This window comes from Microtus oregoni, unplaced genomic scaffold (genome assembly GCF_018167655.1).
Source record: "Microtus oregoni isolate MIOR12 unplaced genomic scaffold, Mior012 000002F_ref0000024, whole genome shotgun sequence".
NCBI classification, from domain to species: domain Eukaryota; kingdom Metazoa; phylum Chordata; class Mammalia; order Rodentia; family Cricetidae; genus Microtus; species Microtus oregoni.
In genome coordinates this window covers 68,918,131-68,936,968 of record NW_024543061.1, presented here as the reverse complement: position 1 = coordinate 68,936,968, position 18,838 = coordinate 68,918,131, and positions in this window count along the sequence as shown.

Sequence of the window (18,838 nt, the reverse complement as noted above, 5' to 3'; positions counted from 1 at the left end):
AATTTAGGTCTAAGGATATGTTACTTTTGAAAAGAGGTTCTGTTTTTGCTTCCACAGAGGATTGAATGCTATGAATTTCTTCCCGGCTCCTATGGGGCAATGGTCTTCTACTCTTAATGATTTGTCACTTGTATTGGTTTAATAAACTGATGATTGGCCAGTAGCCAGGCAGAAAGTATAAACAGGATGTCTTTCTTGCCTAAGTATTTTACCTTGTTGGGAGAAGGAAAGGTTTTTTTTCCCCACTCCCTCTTAAGGACACTTTTCTCCTCCCCCTTAAGGACACTTTCTCCCCTCCACCTTGAGGACAAGGACAGGACAAGATTACCTGGAAAGGCTTGCTTTCTTCTATTCTTTTCCCACCGTCATCAGTGGGGCTGATGGCCTGGACGTGTGCGGTGTGGATTAATAATTTTATCTCAGTCTCTCCCCTTCCACATGACTTTATGTGTGTTCTGGATCCCTTACACTTGCTCCACATGTATTCATTTTTAACCAAGAGGAGGGAGTGGCTATACCCTGGTAGTGTTTTCTGGGGACCCTACCGGTGATAAGGTCAGTTCAATTCTTCTACTGAATCAATAATGTAATATTGACTTCAAACTTGAATTCTTCCATTTTTGAAATGTTACTTTGCATAATATATACTGTGCACTGAAAGAAATCAGGAGATTCTCTTGTGAACATTCACCTTGTTAGTGGCCAGCAGAATTATTGTGTGGTGGCAGAAGGGTAGGGAATCCTGCCAAAATCTCTAGTGACTAACAGAAAGGAAATCCACATGACAGTTGGAAGCAAATATAGATGATAACGTCTCCTCTCCCAACAAAGTTTGTCCTCAGGGTTAGGGACACCATTAAGGGGTTGATTATTATTTGTATGGGATTAGAGATTGGAGTTGAAATTATATTGGCCCAGAGATCTCATAAAGAATAATAATAATAAAGATGGAAAATTGAATGGGATAATAGGTAGATTAGTGTGAACTTACTCACACTAATAATAATAATAGTAAATAATAGAGCAAATACTTATAAGATATTATTTATAGATAATACATTAGCACAGATTTTTGTATATTGATATAAGCTCAAATTATGTTATATTGAATATGTTCCTATATCTGTTTACAATATTTGTACACCTATGTGTTACAGGAGGGTCTGCTAATTAGTTCTCAGCCACTTGGCTCCAAAATAATCACACAGAAACTGTATTAATTAAATCACTGCTTGGCCCATTAGCTCAAATTTCTTATTGCCTAACTCTTACATCTTAGTTTAACCCATTTCTAGTAATCTGTATAACACCACAAGATCATGGCCTACCAGAAAAGTTTCAACATGTCTATTTCCGGTGGCAGATCCATGGTATCTCTCTTAACTTCTCCTCCCTTCTCCCAATATTCAGCTTAGTTTTCCCTGCCTAGCTCTGTTCTTCCCTGCCATAGGCTCAAATGAGTTCTTTATTCATTAACCAATAAAAGCAACACATAGACAGAAGGTCCTCCCACACCATCTATGCAAAATTATTTTGTCAGATTGTATGCATAAATGTTTCTACCTCTAAGATGTTTTGTATATTGATACAATTTTACGATATATTTATCATGTTGCATTATACATTTCTACCACTGATCAAGGTACTTATACATTGTTTACATTTTGAGGTTATTGTCCTCATTTACTGCACAGTTGTATAAAGATGGCTTAATATTCTGATCTGAAGTCTTAATCTTTAAGTTATATAGGTATTAAGTATTATAGGTCAATAGTCATTCATATTTGTTAGACATATATTCAGACTAATTAAGTTCTTTAGATACATAAAGCTTATATTCTGCATTGATAGGTGATCTTCAACCACTTCAAAGATATGGAGAACATGGCATTTAAATAACTTAGGCTTCTGTTGACATGAGACATGATTACTCCCAGCAGCACCAATCTATTCCCAAGACTATGTTGGGCACTCAAGACACTCCACTTGGAGTTTATTTTCTTCATGGCACAACTGGCCTTTGAGCAAGGAACTGCCCAAGCCTCAACCATGGACAAAGTGCATGGTGTCCAGATTGGACAAGAAAAATACAAGAAAAAAAACCCTGCAAAACCTTGCCAAGACAGGGTAAGATGGTTCTGAATTTTTTTCCTACTCTGAAAATGGTCTGTCAGTTACAGTAGGCCTTAGCCAAAGTTGGTTGCTTCAACATTGCAAATGAGACTTTGGGTGATTGCTCAGGTAGACAATTGTCTCTGCCATTTGTTGCACATTTTGGAAGTTGCTTGATTGCATTTCCTGCCTACTCAAGTAATATTGTCTCCCTTCTCAGGCCTTCGATGGGGTTGAAGGTTAGTCAGAGTTACCTTCCTCTTATGATCTAGCCAAGGCATTTCGAACACAAGACTTAGATTTGTTAGGAAAGAATTATGATTAAAATATTTAGCATATGCTCCTTGCTTATATTGTTTATGATCATGGTAACTCTCATCTTATATTTGATATCTATCACTAGTTTATATAGTTTTGTAATGGGTTTGGAACTCTCTTATTTAAACAAAAGGGGGAGGTGTTATGGGAGCTCCTTCAGTCAATAGCCTTTAAGATACCAGCCTACTTGGGCATGGTATCTTATACTGTAAATGCAGCTATAAAGCTTGTGCTTGCTCTCTTGCTCCCAGCTGCTGGATTCAGTTACTGTTCCCCATTCATGCACAGAACTGGGACTGGGCAGGACAGAAACCTCCATCAACAGAATGGAAAAAAGTGTGGACAACTGTATCCATATAAAACCTGAGAGAGCTTGGAAAGTAATTCTAGACATGAAAGAACACAGCTAAGCATGGTTTCTTATTAGTAGTATTTTCTCAGGTGTCTGTTTGCTAGATGTGAGCACATCTCATTTAAGAGAGGCTTCCTGATGTAGCTTTAGCTGTAACAACTTTGAAACCCTTTTAAAAGGATCTGCCACAAAGCACTTAAATGGTGATTATGAATAGCCAACAGCATGCTTCTTGTTGGTGACAGGGACCTTGAAACTCCATAGAGTTGTGGCAATAAACATGGCTCTTGCCAGTACCTCTGCCATGAAGCTAGACTCTGTCTGGTTTTCCCACCTATACTTCCTGCCTGGCCAATCAGGGTTTATTTAAAACATGATTGACAGAATAGAGACAATTTTTCCACACCACTTCCCCCTCTTTAAAAAAAAAAAAAGGATTCATCCCAGGCTTTTTCAGACCCAGGCCAGCTGGCCTTGGTAAGTTCCCAATAGAACATCCCCATTGTCTCAGTGTGTGGGTGTACCCCTTGCGGTCCTGAGTTACTTGCTCGTGCTCTCTCTCCTTCTGCTCCTGATTTGGACCTTGAGATTTATGTCCAGTGCTCCTATGTGGGTCTCTGTCTCTGTCTCCTTTCATTGCCTGAGTGCACTTTGGGCTGAGGAGAGGGGGGACTTAATTGGGGAAGGGGGAGGGAAATGGGAGGTGGTGGCGGGGAAGAGACAGAAATCTTTAATAAATAAATAAATTAAAAAAATAAAACTATCACACAGATGAAACATAAAAAAAAGGATGATATTTATTTTATTTTTATATTTTTGATTTTTGAGACAGGGTTTCTCCATAGCTTTTGATTCCTGTCTTGGAACTAGCTCTTCTAGACCAGGCTGGCCTCAAACTCACAGAAATCCGCCTGCCTCTGCGTCCCAAGTGCTGGGATTAAAGGCGTGCGCCACCACAGCCCAGCTAGGAAAATATTTATAGTTAATTTTTTGGGAATGTGGGTGTAGTAATTAAGGCTACTTTTTGCTGGTTGGGGGCGCTGATAATCTTATGGGGACATAAAGAAAATTTAGAGTTATGATTAAGTCCTGACTAAAGTATCCTGTGAGGCTTGGTCATATTAAGCAGCCGTCTGAAATTGTTTTGGATGTAGAACTCAGACATCTGGGCCATCTGTTTTTATTGAAGATTTTCACAGGGGCCCCTAAGAACATCGCCCCCATGTCAGCTAGAAGCAATCTAAGAGGACGATGTCTCCTCTCCCAACAGAGTTTGCCCACAGGGATAGGGACATCGTTTAGTGGTTGGTTTAGGGTTGAGGGGATGGGGAGATATTTTATGGAATTAGGGGTATATTCAAAAAAGGGGGGGATTAACTGGTTTGATGGGATGATTGGTATTTGTGACTTACTGTTTTTAGAAAATTATATTGATACTGTTTCTTGTATATTGATATATTGAATATTGAATGTGAGTGTTCCTACCTCTATTTTTGTATAAGAGTATGCTTATATTGTATTGATACACCTACCATATCACAATGTACATTTCTACCTCTGATACTATTTATGTAATAACATTGTTTACATTTGATATGTAATGACATTGTTTACAGGTGAAGATCATTGTCTTCATATATTGCACAGTTGTTTATTCTCTTAGTTTTCAAATTATATAGGTATTGAGAATTATATGTTTGTCATATTTATTTTTAGGTTAATCAGGTCTTTTAGATACATAGAGATTATATTTAGTATAGATAGTACAATCTTCAGCCTCTTCGAAGAGCTGTAGAAAATGGCCTTTAATCTAACCTAGAATTCTGTGCCAACAAGACACAATTACTCCTGGCAACACCACTCTACTCCTGAGAGAACGTTGAGCACCAAAGACACTCCACTGGGAGCTTGTCTTCTTGGCAGAACTGGCCTTTGGGTTAAGAAAAGCCCATACCTCAACTACTGACTAAGATATGAAACAGGATTGTCTTCTCTTGCCAAGACAGGGTAGGATAATTCTAAGAAAGTTCCTTGCATTTGATAATGGTATGTCAGTTATGTTAGGCCTTAGCCAAAGTTGGTTGACTCAACAATGCAAACGAGACTTTGGGTGATTGCCCAGGTAGTCAGTTGTCTCTGTCATTTGTTGCATTTTGGATATCTCTCATTTGTTAAGTAATATTTATTCCCTTCTCAGATCTTTGACGGAGCTGAAGATTATTTAATTGCAGTTACTCTCTACATTATTTAGACTCCTTGAGATAGAATGTCTAGCAAAACTTTTGTTCTCAATATTGTTTGTTATATTTATCATTTGTTATTATTGTTCATAGTTGTATTTGGTTTAGTTCTGTCTTATTTAGACAAAAGGGGGAGATGTAGGGTTAAGCCAGCCCCTTGGGGCAGGCTTGCCTCGGGCGAATGTTTACTGATAAATCGGGCTCCTGGAGCCATCGGTCCCTTTTTCCTGCTTCCTGTGCTGTGCGGAACCTCGGTTCTGTGAGTTTTTTTCTTCATTAAGGCTGTATATATTTCTTTACAATCTGTCTGCATTTATTTACGCCGCTACAGGGAGGTGCTATGGGAGCTCCTTCAGCCAATAGCCTTTAAGATACCAGCCTACTTGGGCATGGTATCTTATACTGTAAATGCAGCTATAAAGCTTGTGCTTGCTCTCTTGCTCCCAGCTGCTGGATTCAGTTACTGTTCCCCATTCATGCACAGAACTGGGACTGGGCAGGACAGAAACCTCCATCAACAGAATGGAAAAAAGTGTGGACAACTGTATCCATATAAAACCTGAGAGAGCTTGGAAAGTAATTCTAGACATGAAAGAACACAGCTAAGCATGGCTTCTTATTAGTAGTATTTTCTCAGGTGTCTGTTTGCTAGATGTGAGCACATCTCATTTAAGAGAGGCTTCCTGATGTAGCTTTAGCTGTAACAACTTTGAAACCCTTTTAAAAGGATCTGCCACAAAGCACTTAAATGGTGATTATGAATAGCCAACAGCATGCTTCTTGTTGGTGACAGGGACCTTGAAACTCCATAGAGTTGTGGCAATAAACATGGCTCTTGCCAGAACCTCTGCCATGAAGCTAGACTCTGTCTGGTTTTCCCACCTATACTTCCTGCCTGGCCAATCAGGGTTTATTTAAAACATGATTGACAGAATAGAGACAATTTTTCCACACCACTTCCCCCTCTTTAAAAAAAAAAAAGGAAAATATTTATTTTATTTTTATTTTTTTGATTTTTGAGACAGGGTTTCTCTGTAGCTTTTGGTTCCTGTCTTGGAACTAGCTCTTCTAGACCAGGCTGGCCTCAAACTCACAGAGATTTGCCTGCCCCTGCCTCCCAAGTGATGGGATTAAAGGCGTGTGCCTCCACAACCCAGCTAGGAAAATATTTATAGTTAATTTTTTGGGAATGTGGGTGTAGTATTTAAGGCTACTTTTTGCTGGTTGGGGGCGCTGATAATCTTATGGGGACATAAAGAAAATTTAGGGTTATGATTAAGTCCTGACTGAAGTATCCTGTGAGGCTTGGTCATCTTAAGCAGCAGTCTGAAAGTGTTTTGGATGTAGAACTCAGACATCTGGGCCATCTGTTTTTATTGGAGATTTTTTAGGTGGTCTTCCTTAATCGAACCTGATTTTTTTTTTATTTAGAATGAATATACAGCTTTTTATTTTATTTTTTTTGAAACAAAAGTAAATCCTCTTTTCCAAAGTAACATACCTTTTGACTTTAATTTTGATGCCTGAGTATTTTTAAAATACCTATCTTGGATTAATTTAGCAGCATTTAAAGTAAATATATTTTAGAAGCTGTAATTTTCCCACACCAAAATCCAAAATGGCTTTAAATGTATTACTTGGTATAGCAGTGGAAGAAGGTATTCCAGGTTGTTAAGCTTGCATTAAGGCTTCATTCCCTTTTCTGGGATCTTGTAATAATCACCATTTACCTGATTTCTTTATTATAACAAAAATGGGAGAATCCCAAGGAAAATTATAAGGCACAATGTGACCATTTTCCAGCTGTTCCTTACTAACTGCTGAGTTACTTGTATTTTTTCCTTTGTCAGGGCCATTGATTCACCGACACATGTTCATCAGATTTCCAGTTTATAGGGTTTGCATGGAATTCAATGACTCCTTCTAAAAATATCCTAAACCTGCTGAGTGAGGCCTTTGCTGTGGAGACAAAGAAGACACGTGTCCACTATTCTTCTCTCCAAAATCTTGACTTGGCAACAATCCTTGTTAAAACATTTGATCTCTACTGAATTGGGACTGCATAAGTAGACTCCATCTGGCTCATAACATCTTGTCCCCACAGAGTTGAAAGGAGGTGGAAAATAACATATGGTTGAAAAGTTCCTTCATGCCCTTCTTCATCTCTCCAAGTTAATTCATCACTACTTTGCTGAGGACTCTGTAAGTGAACAATTCCTTGCAATTGTGTTATGGTACCTTGTTTAGGCCAGGCAAACGCCTTTGATTACCAGTCATTACAGACACATCTGCATCCATGTCCAGAAAAACCAGAAAAACTTCTTCCATTAATAAACAAGTTTTAGCTACAGCACCGAGTTGAGCATATACTGCCATATTAAAATTTAACTGATTATCTAAATCTCTATAATTACCCTTTCCTGCTAGCATGTTAAAAGTAATAAGAATATTGTGAGCCCTAATAATATTAGCTGTAAGTTCACATTGCTCAAGGAATGATTTCCACAATAAATAATCTCCTCCAGAAAAACAATCTCTAGCCAGTTGTTTCCAAGCTACAGGCAGCCAAGCTTCAATTGCTATTGTCTCAAAAATTGCTTGAGTAAAAAGGAGCCATCAGCCTGTATTGAGAACAGGCAATTATTAACTCTTCAAGTTGCTTGAAAGGTATAGATATGTAGACTCAACTACATTTCCATGAGCATCCTGCTGTTCTATACCTGGAAATAAATCAAATCCTTGAATATCTTCTTTCTTGGCTGTTCTCCTTGTAATGAGATAATAGTCAAAGTCTGTCAAGAATTTGCAGACTTCTGGACCACAGCAATCATAGGAAATTTCTTTCCTCAGGAGGATCTAAATCTGCCACCTCTGACGGGGAAGGAGAGGGAACGCTCCTTTGTGAGCTTCTCAATGAACTACAGCATGAGCATCTTCACAAGCTCCTTTGTGAGCTACTTTGCAAGGAAGAAATGTAAACTGCTTCCATTTTTCTCTTATTTAAAGAGTCCATCAGATATCTCAGCCCCTTAGGTTAAGGATGTTCTATAACAGTCTTAGATCATTTACATAAATGTTCTTCAGCATTCGTAGTTAAGAGTGGGAAACCTGTATCAGGACACGTAGGATCTACTTTTAGATTTTTATCTCATCATCAGAAACCTATCTTTTGAATTATATCTCATCATCAGTATCTGATGTGGCATCATTATCAGATGATTTTACAGAAGCATCATCATTAAGCAGTTGGATCTGTTAAAGAGAAGACTTATTTTACTTTTACTTGATTTTTGGAACAATTTGAATAAATGTCTAGAGGTTAAAAATATCTACTAGAATTTTCTCTAGACCATGCTCACCATAATATTGCTATATTTTAACTGGAATATACGGCCAAGGATCTGCATCCAAGGTTCCCTGCTTAGGAAACCAAGGACAAATCTTTTCAATGTATTCCAAAATTTTACAGTTGCTCACGCCCTTCCTTAGCATCTTTGGCTTTTTTTTAATGTTTATTTATTTATGATGTATACAATATTCTGTCTGTGTATATGTCTGTAGGCCAGAAGAGGGCACCAGACCTCATTACAGATGGTTGTGAGCCACCATGTGGTTGCCAGGAATTGAACTCAGGACGTTTGGAAGAGCAGGCAATGCTTTTAACCACTGAGCCATCTCGCCAGACCTGTGTCTTTGGCTTTTAAAGTATCTTTAAGGAAATGTACAGACAGCTGTTTACTATTCTTGGCCTATAATTATTTTTACACTTATCAAGTTACTTCTTATTTAGCTTTCACGCTGCACAGCTAACCTCATTTTATTATTTACGCTGTGTATTTACTTACCTTTATATTTACTACACATGGATCCCTGATAAGCTTGCCACAGTTCCACTTTTCTGAGTACACTCTTAACCTGCTGTACCCATCACATTAATCCCATGCTCAACCCACATTGGGTGCCACTGTGTTGGACTCCACTCCAGCAGGATTCAACATGGGTTACCTGGGAGGCAGGTGTGAGGTTAAGAAAGTGGCAGATTGAGAGAAACCGAGACAGAAACACAGGATAGACCAAGATGACTGAAGTTCCTCCAGCCCCGAATTTATTTCTCAATCAGCATATATACTAATTACAGGCAAAAGGCAGAACAACAACAAAAAAGCAGTACAGTCTGTTAACTGCCTCCCTGCACTGTCCTTGGGAAGAAGCACAAGCAGATGCATTATTTCTCACAAGAATTTAACTAGCAGCTTCTATCTCCAATGCAGAGTACCTCTGGCTGGCTTACACAGCCCAGATCTTAATAAAATAATGTGCTCTTTTATATGTACATATTCTTCTTTCTTATGGGCTAATACAGATGTTAATCACAGACCTCTAGGATACTGGAAAAAGCAGAGCAGGCAAGCTTGACTTAAATAACTTTTTTAAGTTAGAATTGACTCCAGATGGAAACTGAGTCTCATGTGGGCTACCACATCCATGCAGCAACTGAGGCCATGTTCATACAATTGTGTTCTGAGGTAGTAAGGACCAAGAACATCAACATGGTTAAGAACATCAACATGGTTTAAACAAAGGCTTCATCATGGATCAGGGACACCAACATGAACTGTGGACATCAACAAGGCCTTTGGTGATATCTCAGACCAGGGGCACCAACATGGGCTCCAGTGGCAATATGAACCATGAGCAACAACAAAGGCAGTAACACAAACCACTGACATCAGCATGACCCCCAGTGTGGAGACCTAAAAACGTGAGCCTGTTCCACCTTGTCTGAAGGTCAAAGAGTTTGAGCTCATTTTGCTCTCTCCAATTGTTTTCAACAAGTATGGCTACACACCTTCACCTAGGGTGTGATTATTTGGTGCTTTAGACATTAAGAAGGCCCATAAAAATAGGTTCACTTTACCCTGACCAAAAGTCAGAGAATTCAGGCATATTTCTGCTCCTTCTTTTGAAATAGAAGGTTTGATTTAGGAAGTAGCTGCCTTCCGGATACGTAGTCTAAGTGTGTTCACTGCATAAACAGCACGGTGTTGGTGGAGGCTGCTCATTCATTATCTGGCTACCCCGACCCAATATAATCACCCAGAACTGTATTAATTACAACATTGTTTGGCCTATTAGCTTATGCATATTTCTAGATAGCTCTTATATCTTAAATTTCTATTAATCTGTGCATCACGGCAAGGTAGTGGCGTACTGGCAAGGTTTCAACATCTGTTTCCTCCTGCAGATATATTGCATCTCACTGACTCTGTCTTCTTTCTCCCAGCATTCAGTTTAGTTTTGTGGCCTAGCTCTATTCTGCACTGTCAAGACACAAGGAGCTTCTTTATTAACCAATGGCATTTACAGCATACAGAGTTGAATAATGATGGGGGAGAGTCTTATGTTTTGTGTTGATTTCATTGGTTAAATAAAGAGACTGCCTTGGCCCTTTAGTAGGACAGAAAATTAGGTAGGCAGAGTAAATAGAACAGAATGTTGGGAGAAATAAGCCAAGTCAGGCAGTTGCTATCATTCTCCCACTTGACACAGATGCAGGTAAAGAACTTTCCTGGTAAGCCACACCTCGTGGGGCTACACAGATTATTAAAAATGGGATAATCGAGATGTGAGAGTTAGCCAATGAGAGACTGGAACTAATGGGCCAGGCAGTGTTCAAAAGAATACAGTTTCCATGTAATTATTTCAGTAAAGCTAGCCGAGTGGTGGGATGTGGCCTGCTGCTCCTCACTACAGAATACCACATCAAGAATGCATAACTTGAGATATAGTTCCTTGATGTTTCAAGTTATTGGAGCAAGTAACAGTTTTGGTTGTCCATTCTATAATGTTAAAGAAGGTTTTTGTCTTCTCTCCCGCAAGTGAACTTATAATTCCTCATTCAGTATTTGTTGAGTTGCCTTCCCATCACTGTGTCTCTGTATTTCTTTTTTATGTCTGCTGTGAGACAATCACTTTACCCTGTAAACATTTGTTTCTTGTACTTGTTTAATAAAATGCTTATTGGCCAGTAGGCAGGCAGGAATGTAGGTGGGGCGACCAGGCAGGAAGTAGAGGTGGGGCAATGATTACAGAATTCTGGGAAGAGGATTCTGCAGTCAGCAGTGATCCAGACACAGAACAAGCAAGATGTGACTGCCTTGACAAAAAAGGTGCCGAGCCACGTGACTGACATAGACAAGAAAAGGGGGTTAATAGAAGTTACAAGAGTTAATAAGAAGCCTGAGCTAATGGGCCAATCAGTTTATAACTAATGTAGACCTCTGTGTGATTTCTTTGGTACTTAAAGACTGCGGGAACCAGGTAGGACAGAAACCTTAGAAAACATATCTCTATTCTTCCTACTTAAAATTTCTACTCCTCACACTCCTACCCTGGAGCATACAAACCTCTCATGGCTAGGATCATGGCAGAAGTCACCCCAAATAGGTGTCTCTCGGCACCCCAATGGCATAGAAGACAAGGGATGCCAACATAGTGGCAGCACAGACCATGATCAAAATTCATGAACATCAGCATGGCCTCCAGTGGTAGCACAGATCACAGAGGCTAACAAGGCCCCCATTGGTAACACGAACCATGCTATCAACTTGGCCCCCAGTAGCATCTCAACATTACCTTTCGGACAGCACATGCCACTAACATCAACATAACCCCATGTGGGAGCACAGACCAGGGACATCCATATGATCTCCAGTAACATGATACAAAAATATTAGCACAGCCTGCAGCACCAGATAGAACCACAACACCAGCACAGCCCCAGTTGTATCACGAATCACATACAGCAACATGGCATCTGCTGGCATCACACACTATGGAGATTCTTTGAAAAGGCCCAACCTAGAAAGCAATACTCCACCTTGGACATCCCTCCATTCCTCAGAACCAGGGTGGTCATCATGCATTAGAGGGCAGAGCCTCTGAGAGATCGATGCTGCTTCTTACCATCCTCCCAATGGTAGTTGTTTTTTGTTTTGTTTTGTTTGTTTGTTTGTTTTTGGTTTGGTTTAGTTTTTTTGTTGTTGTTGCTGCTGTTGCTGTTGTTTTGAGGAGGCTCAATCCAGAAAATGAACAGGGCTCTACCTTTAACCAATCTTCAAATCTTTTAAGAGGTTCTAATAACAGATATTACAGATGTGCCCAGGAATATAACTGTTTACCAGGGACATAACTATTCTGACACTCTTTCCTGAATTTCTAATAGCAGGAAAGCACTCTGGCTTTGGCTAAAATTGCAGCACCTGTGGCATTGGTATCTGAGAGTCCTACTCGGTTGCTACAGATATTGTTACTTAGCTGAAGAGAGAATAAATGACAAACCCCGGTGGAAGTTTATTGGCAGGGGCTCATGGGGAGGCTGCCTCAGAAAAAGGAAGTGGTGAAAAGAGTGAGGAACAAGCAGAGCCAACTATTAAAGGGCCTTGGAACCTGCTTACAGAGACTTATGCAGTCAGCAGCTCATGTGCATAGATTACATAGTGAGATACAGCTGTAGGACACTGGGCTAAATACTTGTCTGAATACTGACAATGCATGCACAGCTATAGGACCTTGGAGTTGACTAGGTGGTGACAGAAATGCTAACAACAGACAAGTGATGAGACCTGGAGCAGGGTAACCAGAGCTGTTGGGAGAGGATGTATAAGGGTCCCCCTCCAGCCTTCTGCAGGAGCCATGTGTACTACAGCCATCTTGGCCCAATACTGTCCTCTCCTCATTGTTTTAAGGTCCCAGTCATTCAAAGGGAGAGCTAATGGAAAGAATTCAGATCTGGTCATAAAAGTGGAGGTCACTAACATTGATATGATTTACTTCAGGTTTAAAACATGAGTGCCGCCCTCCCTTCTTTGGTGGCATAGCACCTCCCAGCTAAGCCTGCTTGGGCACTGGGACTGAACCCGAATCCGGAGGGCAAAGGGGAGGGCGGTAGCTCATTTGTCTCCATAGACTGCCTGCAGCAAGCAAGGTGGGCGCTTTGTTTGTGAGCCACCCAAGCAGCACAGAGATACAATCTGGACACCAGGAGAAACATCACTGGGGAGTGACATCACTGGGAAGGTACATCAGTGGGCAAGAAGACATGATCCTGTAAAGGAAGATCCATAGGGGAGCATTCGGAGGAAAAGATGAGCAGGCGCCAAGGCAAGAACTCACCCAACAATCTGAAAAACAACATGAAACCACCAGAACCCAGCGACCTCACAACAGAAGGACATGAACACCTTAATCATGAAGAAGTAGAAAAAACTGACTTAATGAAAGTGATAGAGGCCCTTAAACAGCATATAAAAAACGCCCTTATAGAAATAGATGAGAAGTATAACAGAAAGTTTGAGGAATTGAGTAAATCAGTGAATGATACCCTAGGAAACCAAGGAAAAACAATCAAGCAGATAGTGGAAACAGTTCATGACTTGAAAACTGAAATGGAGGCAAAGAAGAAAACACAAACAGAGGGCCAGCTGGACATGGAAAATCTAGGTAAATGAATTGAGACTACAGAAACAAGCATAACCAGCAGAATACAAGAGATAGAAGAAAGAATCTCAGATTCTGAGGATAACATAGAGAAAATAAACGCACTGATCAAAGAAAACAGCAAGTCCAACAAACTCTCATCACAAAACATTCAGGAAATATGGGACACAATAAAAAGACCAAACCTAAGAATAATTGGAGTAGAAGAAGGAGAAGAAGTGCAGCTCAATGGTCCAGAAAATATACTTAATAAAATTATAGAAGAAAACTTTCCCAACTTGAAGAAAGATGTACCTATGAAGGTTCAAGAAGCATACAGAAAACCAAATAGGCTGGATCAAAAAAAAAAAAACAAAAAACAAAAAAAAAAAACATCCCCTCGCCATATAATAATCAAAACACAAAATATGCAGAATAAAGAAAGAATATTAAGAGCCGCAAAGGAAAAAGGCCAAGTAACTTATAAAGGTAAACCTATCAGACTTACACCTGACCTCTCTATGAAAACTATGAAAGCCAGAAGGTCCTGGATAGAGGTTCTGCAAAAACTAAGAGACCATGGATGCAAGCCCAGACTACTATATCCAGCCAAGCTTTCGTTCACTATAAATGGAGAAAACAAAATTTTCCAGGATAAAAACAAATTTAAACAATACGTAGCCACAAATCCAGCCTTACAGAAAATAATAGAAGGAAAATCACTAACCAAGGAGTCCAACAATGACCACAATAACTCAGACATCTAGAGACCCTTCACCAGCGCAACACAAAGAAGGGAAACACACAAACCCTACTACTAAAAAAGTGAACGGAGTTAACAATCACTGGTCATTAATATCACTTAATGTCAATGGGCTCAACTCACCTATAAAAAGGCACAGTCTAAGAGACTGGATACGAAAACAGGATCCAACATTCTGCTGTCTACAAGAAACACACCTCAACCACAAAGACAGGCACCTACTCAGAGTAAAGGGCTGGGAAAAGGCTTGTCAAGCAAATGGACCTAAGAAACAAGCAGGTGTGGCCATATTAATTTCTAACAAATTTGACTTCAAACTTAAATCAATCAGAAGAGATGGAGAGGGACATTTTATACTCATAACAGGATTGAAGTCTCAATCCTAAATATCTATGCCCCTAATATAAAAGCGCCCACGTATGTAAAAGAAACATTACTAAAACTCAAGGCAGCCATCAAACCACACACACTAATCGTAGGAGACTTCAACACTCCTCTCTCACGAATAGACAGGTCAATCAAACAGAAACCTAACAGAGAAATTAGAGAATTAATGGAGGTAATGAAGCAAATGGACTTAACAGACATCTATAGATTATTCCACCCAAATAGGAAAGAATATACCATCTTTCTTCTCTGCAGCTCATGGAACCTTCTCGAAAATTGACCACATACTCGGTAGCAAAGCTAACTTACACAGTTACAAAAAAATATTAGTAACCACCTGTGTCTTATCAGAACACCACGGATTAAAGTTAGAATTCAACAACAATGCTACCCCCAGAAAGCCTACAAACTCATGGAAACTGAACAGTCAACTACTGAACCATTCCTGGATTAAGGAAGAAATAAAGAAAAAAAATTAAAGTCTACCTTGAATTCAATGAAAATAAAGAAACAACATACTCAAACTTATGGGACACTATGAAAGCAGTGCTAAGAGGAAAGTTCATCGCACTAAGTGCCCACTTAAAGAAAACAGAGAAAGCACATATTGGAGACTTAACAGACCACCTGAAAGCTCTAGAAAAAAAAAGAAGCAGACTCACCTAGGAGGAGTAGAAGACTGGAAATAATCAAACTGAGGGCTGAAATCAACAAAATAGAAACGCAGAAAACAATCCAAAGAATCAATGAAACAAAAAGCTGGTTCCTGGAGAAAATCAACAAGATTGATAAACCCCTATCCAAACTAATCAATCGGCAGAGAGAAAATACGCAAATTAATAAGATCAGAAATGAAAAGGGGGACATAACCACAGACACAGAGGAAATTCAGAGAATCATTAGATCTTATTACAAAAGCCTGTATAACACAAAACTGGAAAATGTAAAAGAAATGGACACTTTTTTAGATAAATACCATATACCAAAGTTACACCAGGACCGGGTGAACAATCTAAACAGACCTGTTGGTCGCGAAGAATTAGAAGCTGTTAGCAAAAACCTCCCTACCAAAAAAAGCCCAGGACCAGATGATTTCAATGCAGAATTCTACCAGAACTTCCAAGAAGAGCTAATACCTATACTCCTTAATGTATTCCACAATATAGAAACAGAAGGGTCATTACCAAATTCCTTTTATGAAGCTACAGTTACTCTGATACCAAAACCACACAAAGACTCAACCAGGAAAGAGAATTACAGGCCAATCTCACTCATGAACATTGAGGCAAAAATCCTCAACAAAATACTGGCAAACCGAATCCAAGAACACATCCGAAAAATTATCCATTATGATCAAGTAGGCTTCATTCCTGAGATGCAGGGCTGGTTCAACATGCTAAAAATCTATCAATGTAATCCATCATATAAATAAACTGAAAGAAAAAAAACCATATGATCATTTCATTAGATGCTGAAAAAGCACTTGACAAAATTCAACATCCATTTATGTTAAAAGTCTTGGAGAGATTAGGGATACAAGGGTCATACCTAAATATAATAAAAGCTATATACAGCAAGCTGACAGCTAACATCAAATTAAACGGAGAGAAACTCAAAGCCATCCCGCTTAACTCAGGAACACGACAAGGCTGTCCATTCTCGCCATACCTCTTCAATACAGTGCTTGAAGTTCTAGCAATAGCAATAAGACAACATAATGGGATCAAGGGGATTCGAATTGGAAAGGAAGAAGTTAAACTTTCGTTATTTGCAGATGATATGATAGTGTACATAAGTGACCCCCAAAACTCCACCAAAGAACTTTTACAGCTGATAAACAGCTTTAGTAATGTGGCAGGATACAAGATCAACTCCAAAAAATCAGTCGCCCTCTTATACACAAAGGATATGGAAGCAGAGAGGGAAATCAGAGAAGCTTCACCATTCACGATAGCCACAAACAGCATAAAATATCTTGGGGTAAATCTAACCAAGGAAGTGAAAGATCTATTTGACAAGAACTTTAAGGCATTAAAGAAAGAAATTGAAGAGGATACCAAAAAATGGATGGACCTCCCTTGCTCTTGGATTGTGAGGATCAACATAGTAAAAATGGTAATTCTACCAAAGGCAATTTATAGATTCAATGCAATCCCCATCAAGATCCCATCAAAATTCTTCACAGGTCTGGAGAGGACAATAATAAACTTTATATGGAAAAACAAAAAACCCAGGATAGCCAAAACAATCCTATAGAATAAAGGATCTTCTGAAGGCATTACCATCCCTGACTTCAAAGTCTATTACAGAGCTACAGTAATGAAAACAGCGTGGTACTGGCATAAACACAGAGAAGTCGACCAATGGAATGGTATAGAAGACCCGGATTTTAACCCACAAACCTATGAACACCTCATTTTCGATAAAGGAGCTAAAAGTATACAATGGAAGAAAGAAAGCATCTTCAACAAATGGTGCTGGCACAACTGGATGTCAACCTGTAGAAGAATGAAAATAGACCCATATCTATCACCGTGCACAAAACTCAAGTCCAAATGGATTAAAGACCTCAATATCAGCCCGAACACACTGAACCTGATAGAAGAGAAAGTGGGAAATACCCTACAACAGATGGGCACAGGAGATTGCTTCCTATGTATAACCCCAGAAGCACAGACATTAAGGGCAACATTGAGTAAATGGGACCTACTAAAACTGAGAAGCTTCTGTAAAGCAAAGGACACTGTCACCAAGACAAAAAGGCAACCTACTGACTGGGAGAAGATCTTCACCAACCCCACAACAGACAAAGGTCTGATCTCCAAAATATAGAGAGAATTCAAGAAACTTGACTTTAAAATGCTAATTAAGCCAATTAAAAAATGGGGCACTGAACTGAACAGAGAATTCTCAACAGAAGAAGTTCAAATGGCCAAAAGACATTTAAGGTCTTGCTCAACTTCCTTAGCAATCAGGGAAATGCAAATCAAAACAACTTTGAGATATCATCTTACACCTGTCAGAATGGCTAAAGTCAAAAACACCAAGGATAGCCTTTGCTGGAGAGGCTGTGGAGGAAGGGGAACCCTCATCCATTGCTGGTGGGAATGCAATCTTTTGCAGACACTGTGGAAGTCAGTGTTTCGGATTCTCAGGAAATTCGGGATCAACCTACCCCTGGACCCAGCAATACCACTCTTGGGAATATACCCAAGAGATGCCCTATCATATGACAAAAGCATTTGTTCAACTATGTTCATAGCAGTATTATTTGTAATAGCCAGAACCTGGAAACAACCTAGATGCCCTTCAATGGAAGAATGGATGAAGAAAGTATGGAATATATACACATTAGAGTACTATGCTGCGGTAAAAAACAATGACTTCTCGAATTTTGCATGCAAATGGATGGAAATAGAAAACACTATCCTGAGTGAGGTATCCCAGACCCAAAAAGATGAACATTGGATGTACTCACTCATAATTGGTTTCTAGCTATAAATAAGGGTCACGGAGTCTACAATAGGTGAACCTAAAGAAGCTAAGTAAGAAGGTGAACCCAAAGAAAAACATATAGTTATCCTCTTGGCTATGGGAAGTAGACAAAATAGCCGGGGAGAAAATTGGGATCTTGGGGGTGGGGTGGGATGGGGGTAAGGGGAGATGGGGAGAGAAAAGTTAGAAGGGAAGGAGGTCGAGCCTCGGGGAAACAGGAGGATTGGGATAAAGGAAGGTTGGACAGGGGAGCACGGAACCACAGTTCTTAGTTAAGGGAGCCACCCTGGGGTTGGCAAGAGACTTGACCCTAGAGGGGCTCCCAGGAACCCATGGTGATGTCCCCTGTTAGTCCCTTGGGCAGCTGAGGATAGGCAACCTGAAATGACCCTAGCCTATAGCAATACTGACGAATATCTTGCATATCATCATAGAACCTTCATCTGGTGATGGATGGAGATGGAGACAGGGACCCACACTGGAGCACTGTTCTGAGCTCCCAAGGTCCCAATGAGGAGCGGAAGGAGGGAGAAGATGAGCAAAGAAGTCAGGACCACGAGGGGCGCACCCACCCACTGAGACAAGGGGGATGATCTAGTGGGAGCTCAGCAAGGCCAGCTGGACTGTGACTGAAAAAGCATGGGTAAAACCGGACTCTCTGAACATGGCGAACAATGAGGGCTGATGAGAAGT